Genomic DNA, 10,000 nt, shown 5'->3' on the forward strand with positions numbered 1-10,000 from the left:
TTTTAAAGGTTAGCGTTTGTAAGAGTAAATAGATTGAATTAATATATATGTTCCATTCTAGCAAAAACTGTCTGATGAACGGCAACGAGAAACTCGAGTAACAGATTTTGGTGAATTTTCTGCTGCTTAAAATAAAGTATATATATATATATATATAATATATATAATATATGTATATGTGTGTGTGTATACATGTGTGTGTGTCTATAATATATATATTATAATATATAATGTATATATATATATATGTATGCATATATAAATATATATATATATACGTATATATATATATGTGTGTGTGTACATGTGTTTGTATATATAATGTATGTGTGTATATATATACACACACACACACACACATACATACACATACTCTCATACAAGTATGTGCGGGCGATAATATTTACAACACTGGCGCTGCTTTTAATCCGTTGTAGATATAGCTATATTCTATCAGTGTGTCCATTTCTCCTTTCGTTTCAAAATTCAAGCTCATAATTATTTTGCTTGCTTCCGACATATAACACACGTATACATATACGACAAGCATCCGCACAGTTTCCGTAAAGCGAATTCTCTCAGAGTTTTCGTCGGTTCGAGATAATAGTAGAAGACTGCTCCCTAAACGATATGATTATGAAGCAAGTAGCCTCACCTCACACTGATTTCTGCTCCTGCATATCATCCTTACTTCTTCTAGTAAGTTACTTCAGCCCACAACCCAACCACACACACACAACTTTAAGAAAATATTTGCTTCACCTTTAACCTTTTTCGTTTTGTTGTTTATTCATTGAAATATCTTTAATAAGGTTCCTGACTTTCCGTCTTTCATTTTCTTTTATTCCTTGTTAACTTTATTCGATGTCGTGTGGCCTAGTGGTTACGCTCTGCTCGTCAGTGTGTTGACACTCATTTCTAGCAACACTGGTGCTGACTAGTGCCCTTAGTCACTTTGGTGACATCGATATTTCTACCCTTCGATTGTAAAAGGGGAATAAACCACCTTTACTATTTATAATTTTCACTTTTACCATTTATGAAATCAGCGTCCGATTTCTACGGCAGTCATAAACTTACAAGGCGAGTGAGCTTAACCCTAGTAAGGGCGACTGACGAGCATTAACCAAATGCGAAATCACCGGTGATGTAGCTATGCCCCGGATATAGGGAACTTGCCTTCTTTGTCAGCCTTAAGATAAGTGCTTTCTGTGGCTATGGGTTGTCTTGAACTCACATTTCTAGCAACACTGGTGCTGACTAGTGCTCTTAATCACTTTAGTGGTGTGTGTGTGTGTATGTGTTTGGTATATCAAACACTTCGTGTTATAGTTATTTGTCTATCCGCATAATTGCCTCTATATACTACTACTACTACTACTACTACTACTACTACTACTACTACTACTACTACTACTACTACTACTACTAACTCTAATACTAATATAAAATAATATAATAATATAATAATACTAATAATAATAATATGATAATAATAATAATAGGCAGAGGCTCTCATGGCTTCTGATCTTAACTGATTGGAAGTGTTATCATGTACACATTGTTTGTCTTGGTATAAAAGATGGGCTACAGCAAATATTCTGCTCAATACCACAGATTTGCTGGTCAGTTGTTTGACCGTAACCAGTTGAGCATGTCCCTTAAGTGGCTGACGATATGTGCATCTCTGATCACGAGCAGAAGTAGTGGGGGAGCATCATAGCCATGTGTTGAGAGGGATTCTTGGGGTTTGAATAATTCACCTCTGGAGACATGGGTGGGTTTTTCAACATCCTTAACAACCCTTATTCAGGGACCGTTTGAGCGGGATGGGCTACTCAACCTGAAGAAAATTCTAACTGGGCCCCACCTTGCAAGGTCATGTTAAGTTTATCTTGATATGAGATCACCATTGCCGCGCACATATGGTTGTGATGCATGTGCCTGGTGTGCCCTTATCAGACGGGTAGTCATGATGGGTATATTGGGCTTCGTATATTTTACCCCAGTGTCACTTTGATGGCATGAACTGCTCTCTCACTCAATAATAATAATAATAAATAGCACTGCTTGGAACCACTCGAAAACTCCGGATGGTGCTTGAAAAATAAAGGGTGTTACCTTAGTTCACTGGTGGTGAACAGCTGGCACCGTAATACTTCTCCAGCTATAGAAGATGCGCAACGACAATGAATAATAATAATAATAATAATAATAATAATAATAATAATAATATAATAATAATAATAATAATAATAATAATAATAATTTCTTTACAAACCACAAGGCTTTACATTAAGAAAAACATTATGGACAACACAGGACAAAGCAAAGAATCTGTGTGGTTATGAGGGTTTTGTGTGTAAACAAGACTAAAAAAAATTTTTTGATCAACAATGTGTGATCTTCAGTAGGGTGGAGACTTTCGAAGGCTGCTCATGGAACAACCCCATAAAAACCATGGGTACCCTGACTTTGTGGGCAGGTGCCATTTTTTCTTTCTTTTTTAAAACGAGTACAAAAATTGCTACGATAGCGTTGGACAGTATTTTCATTGGGAAATATGTAAACACTACAAAATCAGCCCTCCAGCTTACTGGTATGAACACCATCCTGAGCCAGTCATTGAAGCTAAAAATGTCACTCTCCTCTGGGATTTTCCAGTCAGCAGCAGCACAACGGTCCAGGCTAATCTACCAGACTTAATCAATAAAGACAAGGTGTTGAAAATACTTGCAGACTAATAGATGTAAGTGTCCCCACTGATAAATATATATTTGTAAAGGAATTTGACAAATTAAGTAAATATAAGGACCTGGGAATTAAAATACAAAAGATGTGGCATCGTAAAGCGAGAACTGTTCATGTTATTGTCGGTGCCCTATGTATGATAAGAAAGGGATGTCAGAAGCATTTAGATAAAATCCCAGGAGAACCATGTCTCAGGGATATCCAAAAGATTGTACTGACAAGTACTGCCTACATCTTTAGAAAAACCCTTTCCTTTTAAATGACTGTGTTGTATTACATGAAGATATTTCACTACTGCCCCTCCCCAACTTTTCAGCCATACTGCAACATCTCTTATCCTTCACTCGCCCCAGGATGCTGGGTGTGTGTCTCGGCAAGTGACTGTTACAAACATGCAGATTACAAGTAAAACAACAACAACAACAATAATAATAATAATAATAATAATAATAATAATATAATAATCAGATGCTAGAGCATAACTGACCGGACCTAGTGGTGGTCGACAATGTGCACCACATATGCTACATAGCTGATGTTGCATGCCCCTTTGACTCACGAATAGAAGGAAGGTGAAAAGATAGATACAACCCTCTTAAGTACGAAGTAGACCGGATACAGAAAATGACGGTGAAAATAGTGCCAATTATTGTTGGGTCCTTGAGATCAGTATCAGAAGGCATCAAGAGGAATATAAAGGAAATTGGAATAGAGTGCCCAGCAGAACTGCTACAAAAGGTTTGCTTCGTTTGGCACGGATAGAATAATCAGCAAAGTATTAAAAAGCTGAAAAGAGCGAATAGCATGTTGCCGTAGGCCGCAGGTAGTAAGCCCGCTACTCATGCAAGACTCCAGGAGCTCCAACAAAACCTGTGATAAAGAGTTAATAATAATAATAATAATAATAATAATAATAATAATTATTATTATTATTATTATTATTATTATTATTATTATTATTATTATTATTATTATTATTATTATTATTATTATTATTAAGGCGGTGAGTTGGCTGAATCATTAGCATGCCAGACAAAATACTTAGCGGCATTTCATCCGTCTTTACGATCTGAGTTCAAATTCCATTACGTTTAGAGTTCAAATTCCGCCGTGGTCGACTTTGCCTTTCCGGGTCTATAAAATAAAGACCAGTTGAACACTGGAATCGACTTCCGTTCTCCCCGAACTTGTTGGCCTTGCGCCAAAATTTGAAACCATTATTATTATTATTGAGTGAGAGAGCGGTGCATGCCATCAAAGTGACACTGGGGTACAAATACATGAAGCCCATTATACCCATCACGACTACCCGTCTAATAAGTGTACACCAGGGATATATACCGCAACCATATGCGCGCGATATAGTGATTTCATATCAAGATAAACAGCGCATGATCTTGCAAGTGGAGCTCAGTTAGAATTTTCTTCAAGTGGAGTAGCCCATCCTGCTCAACAAGTCCCTGAATAAGGGTTGTTTAAGGATGTTGAACGAAACACCCATGCTTCCAGAGGTGATTTAACCAAACCCCAAAGAATTCCTCTCAGTACATGGCTATGATGTTTCCCCACTACTTCTGCTCATGATCAGAGATGCGCATATCATTAGCCACTAAGGGACAGTGGCAGACTCATTTGAGCGTCGAACCAAACATTCGTTCCAGCTCTTTACATTCTGAGTTCAGATCTCTGCTGGGTCATCCTAGTTTTTCATCTCTCCTGGGCCGATAAAATCTATCAATTACAGGGGTACTTGCATTGGACCAATCTCCTTCCTCTAAAATTGATAGCCTCTGCCAAAATTTGAAACCACCATTATAACTAAAAGGGAGACCTCACGAAGGCGGTCTTTCTACTAATCGTTAAATATTTACACATTTGATTCCCAGTTCGTGTTATTTTTCTTTTTCGTTTAATTTTTCTTTGTTTCATTTATTCGTATAATAGTATTCACTCACTCAAAGATTTCTTTCGTTATTTTATCGCAGCCTTAATCTGTCTTTTTTTTAAACAAACCCAAATTCAATTCATCTTCTACATTACTGCTTATTATGCTCGAAATAGCAGACATCAGGTGGGTATATTCTAAGGTGTATAACATACAAATCTACGTATGATTTTCTTTTTCAAATTACGACGGTGTAAACATTTCAGATTTACCACACCACATCTTCAACCGACCTCCAGGTAATTTGAAATCAGTTCAGATTAAGGAAGCTGCGGATACTAGTGTGAAATTGATTTCATCCAGAGCCCTTACGATTTCAGATTCCTCCCTTAAACCCAGGTCCTTTCCCAAATGTTCGTCACCTTGGAGGCAAATAAAGTGTATTCTCTCTCTATATATATATCTATTCATCATATGAACTACGACAACCCAAACTGGAGGTTACAGCAAAATAATTAGCTGTCGGAGATGACATAAAGAAAGAAGAGAAAAAGGGAGAGAGAGAAAGAGAGAGAGAGAGAGAGAGAGAGAGAGAGAGAGAGAGAGAGCGAAAGAAGAGAGAAAGACATCAAACAAATCTTGCATTTAAGTTTTTCAAAACTGCTTTCAGTGAATAAAAATCAATCTTAAAGACCACATTTTGATAAAAAATATATTAAAATGTATAAGCCAGTGGTTCCCAAACAGGGGTCCAGGGACTCCTAGTAGTCCGCAAGAGTAGTACTTGGGATCTGTGAATAAAATTCAAAATTTCACACACACACACACACACACACACACACACACACACACACACATATATATATATATATATATATATATATGAGGATAAGCATATTAAGAGGGGGTCCGTGAGAAAACTCATTTAAATAAAAGGGTTGAGAATCCGGCCACTTTAAGGATTGCTTTCTTCAAGTAAAATTTCATTACTCCAACTAATTAATCGGCAACCTTCTCCATTATGGAATAGATTCTCCATTATAGAATAGATTATGAGTTATGAAAGGGTGGTGGGTTGGCAGAATCGGTTGAGCATCAGACGACATGCTTTGCGGTATTTAGTTCAAATACTGCTGAGTTCAAATTCACCTTTCACTCCTCCTGGGTCGATGCCAGCCAAGTACAGGATAGATGTAATCGACTACTGCCATCCTCAAATCTTGCTGGGTTTGTGCCTAAATTAGAAATAATTACTCAAGGTGAACAACTGGCGGGATTATTAGAAGAGTGGTATCCTAATCAGGGTCTTTGGGAACTGAGTTCAAATCCTCCTGTAATCGACTTTGCCCTTCATCTTTTCGAGGCCGATAAAACAGAGTACCAGTCGAGTGCTGGGCTAGCGGGTGTCGACTAATCCTTTCCTTTAATTTCAGCAATTCTTCTTCTTCTTCTTCTTCTTCTTCTTCTTCTTCTTCTTCTTCCTTCTTTGTTTCTTTGTTTCTTTGTTTCTTTGTTTGTTTCTTTGTGGTTAAGGTGTTGCACTCACGATCGTTAATCGGGTAGTGCGTTGTTATTGAGTAAAACATTTAATTTCCACTTTGCTCCAGTCCATTCAGCTGTAAATGAGTTCCAGAAATACCTGGGGAAATTAACTCTGCGTGGGACTGGCGTCCCATCCAGTGTGAGGCAGTTTTGTAATCTCAGTCATTTACATGCCATAGAAACCGGCTTATGTGTCCTGGGACACATGACAAGACCTAAGTCTATGTCTAAGTCCTTTATCATCCTGTCTCCTCCTCATTAAATGCTTTTGAAATAATATTTTATAAATATTTAAATATTTAAATATAAATGTTTCATTTATTTTGTTTTTATAAAATTTATTTACTGATTAATTTTTTAAAAATATTTTTATTTTTATTTACTGATTATTTTTATTTTCTATTTATTTTTATTTTCCTTTTTCTTCTTCTTCGACGACTCCTCTTCCCGAATCCTCCATGCTCTTCGTCCTCTTCCATGGCAGAATTCCTTGACAGATCTTCTCAACAAAATGAGCTCCGCCGACCCACATTTTATCAGGTAAATACAGAGTTCTTTATGTTGTTGTTGTTGCTACTTCATCTTAAACAAAAAATCTGGTGCTTTTTGTTATTGTTGTTATTTTTAAACCCCAGGCCAACCTTAATCTAACAAATGTACAATCAAAGATGTTCCAGCAGTGGATATATCTTCTAGTTTTCATCAGCTATAGTGTATCTAAGACTACATTATCTAATTATCTAATGTTGCCTTCTTTCTTGTAGTTCTTAGCCACAAGTCAGTTCTAATCCAATAAATCTGGAATCAGAGATGTTACATTTGTAACCATCCGGTCTTTTATGATAGGCAAAGTATGCCTCGGACTACATTTTCTAATAGATCCTTCCTTCTGTGTTGTTTGACCCTATGTCAGCCCTAGTCCAGTTAATCGATGATCAGATATGTCCCAGTCACAACCATCCTGTTCGTCTATTCTATTTCGCCCGGCGTGCTAACGATTCTGCCAGCTCGCCGCCTTGCATGAGGAAATATTTCAACATCGTAGCTAAACTCTCTTTAAAAGACTCCAGACTAAACCTAGTGAAAAAACAAAACTGAGCAAAATCCCTCTTCATTTGATAATTCTTTTTAAAATTCAGTCAAATTAAACACTTTTCAGAAAAGTTGCCAGAATGAATATATTTATTATTTCAGTAAAATATTTCACGAAATGCTAAATAAATTTGACAACGTGTGAACAAAGCGGATATTTCGTCACATGGTAACTTGTATTTCAAGTTAAACAAATAAAAACATTCTAATAAAATTCCAATAAAATGAATAAGAAGTATAAACAAAATTCTTTCGATTATATTCACTTGCTAATGAATCATTTTTGTTTCTTTTATTCGCGAATTTAACTGGGTGGTCCATGGTTAATGCGTTTCGGGACTTGGACGGATCGGGTCATGGCACGCAAAGACGACAGGTGGTTTGTGTGTGTGTGTGTGTCAGTCTGTGTGAACACAAACTTATACACACACACACATACACACATACACATACACACATACACACATACATACACACATACATACATACATACATAATACATACATACATACATACATACATACATACATACATACATACATACACACACGCATACATACATACACACATACATACACACACACACACATGCAGACACACACGCACTCGCGCACACCCACATATTAAGCCATCCCATAAATATTGCGGTTTTTTCAATTGCGTGAACTAGAAGTCGGAATTGGGTGGAATAAACAATTTGCAACAACTTGCTATAAAAGCAGGTAGTAATTTTTACCTTGTACTTATTCTTAGTGTACGTTTTGAAAAGTACAGTTCTATTTCAACAGTTAATTCAAACCTATAATGGAAGCGACAAAGGAGCATATTCGGCATATTTTGTTTTGGGTTCAATAAAGGCAACAACGCAACGGAAAATGCGAGGAATATTAATTCAGTATATGGGGATCGGACAATAAGCGTAAGCCAATGTCAACGGTGGGTTCCAGAAACTCTGTTTGTGTGTGTGTAAAATTCAAGTTATCATCATCTATTAAAATAATGATAAAGTGGTCAGCAAACATTATTCAAATAAGCAAAATATATATCTATAAATATAAAACTGAGAATATCTGTCTGTCTGCCACGGGCAACGCCGGGTATCTCTGCTATATATATGTATATGTCAGGGTACGATAAATACCTGTTTGCTTGAAAGAGGTGTTAAAAATCCCCCAAACCACTCATCTCTCATTATATGTAAACACACACAGAGAATACAGTGAATATGTCTCTCCGAATTAGTCCTCCTATTTGTAAGATACATAGAGTAAATTACAAATGACAGACATTCTGGTATCAACTGATTTCGCCTTCTGTGTTGAAGCGACACTTAAGGCTCATCAGCCAGACATAAATTTATACCTGCTCAATAACGTTTGATTGAAAGTCGCGGGGGCCTTCAGTTGAAAAACGCCAACGGACAGGTAAATACGTTTTTCTGAAATAGTTTATGTAGTAAGTCTGGCTGAGAGGGCGCGTGGCTTAGTGGTTAGGGCATTCGGCTCATGATCGTAAGGTTGTGAGTTCGATTCCCGGCGACGCGTTGTGTCCTTGAGCAAGACACTTTATTTCACGTTGCTCCAGTCCACTCAGCTGGCAAAAATGAGTTGTACTTGTATTTCAAAGGGTCAGCCTTGTCACTCTCTGTGTCACGCTGATTATCCCCGAGAACTACATTAAGGGTACACGTGTCTGTGGAATGCTCAGCCATTTGCACGTTAATTTCACGAGCAAGCTGTTCCGTTGATCGTATCAGCTGGGACCCTCGTCGTCGTAACCGGCGGAGTCTTTTTTTTTTAAGTCTGGCTGATGAGCCATAAGTGTCGCTTCAACACAGAAGGCGAAATCAATTGATACCAGAATGTCTGTTATTTGTATTTTACTCTGTGTATCTTACAAATATCATTTGGATACTATTGGTGGAATATTTTCCACGTGGTGCAAATAATGTATCGTTCACGGCGGCGTTGCAGAGAATAGAGCTTCAGCTGTTTAAGTCGAGCCCAATAATGAAGACCCATTATGCTATTTATTTTTTGTGATTGGTCTTTGTGGTGCTTCGATCCTCTTTATATCTTGTTTTTCGTAGGGGAACCATAATAGGCAGCAGTATTCGAGGTGGGGCCTAGCGAATGTGGAGAAGAGAAGGATGATGGTTTCATGGTCCCTAGATTAGAAAGTTCTGAGGATCCATGAGTACATTCTGTGGGCTATATCGAATTTTTTTGTTGATGTGCACACTTCACCTAGGGTTGCTGTCGACAGTTACGCCTAAGTCTCTGATTTAATCCGACGGTACTGTATATGGTTGTTTGAGTGCCCACTCTTCCAAAGTGGATGAACTCAAATTTTTCTTCGTTCGACTGCATATTGTTTTTTTGTGTCCACTGGGTTACTGTGCATAGGTCCGATTGAAACATTGTTCGATCACACGGACCAGGTTTTCTGGTAATGCCCAGAAATTCGGATCCGTGTGTATAGGACGGTCTTCTTTCAGTTTCCGTCTACCGGTTTGATAGACAGAAACTGAAAGAAGACCGGATTTCTGGATAATACTAGAAATCCTGGTCTGTGTGTTTCACGTCGGGCTGGAAATACTAATAGGGCACAGAAAGTGTGTCAATAGCCAGCTGGAGGAGGTGTCCCCACAAGGCTTTGGTGGGGCCGAAGCTATAGAAGACACTCGCCCAAGATGCCACGCAGTGGGATTGAAACAGGAACCGTGTGGTC

General features: G+C 37.8%; 1 protein-coding gene across 2 annotated transcripts in view; it reads left to right on the top strand.

Annotated features, from left to right (window-relative positions):
- Positions 1-10,000, top strand: part of LOC115220481 (chitin synthase chs-2-like) — a 121,241-nt gene that overhangs the window by 5,530 nt on the left and 105,711 nt on the right. For both annotated transcript variants that reach the window (XM_036510073.1, XM_036510072.1), the window contains one exon: positions 6,663-6,718. The gene's annotated coding sequence lies outside the window, so the exon portion shown is untranslated. The remainder of the gene's footprint in view (positions 1-6,662; positions 6,719-10,000) is intronic.

The sequence above is a fragment of the Octopus sinensis genome, linkage group LG16 (assembly GCF_006345805.1).
Source record: "Octopus sinensis linkage group LG16, ASM634580v1, whole genome shotgun sequence".
In the NCBI taxonomy this organism is placed as follows: Eukaryota; Metazoa; Mollusca; class Cephalopoda; order Octopoda; family Octopodidae; genus Octopus; species Octopus sinensis.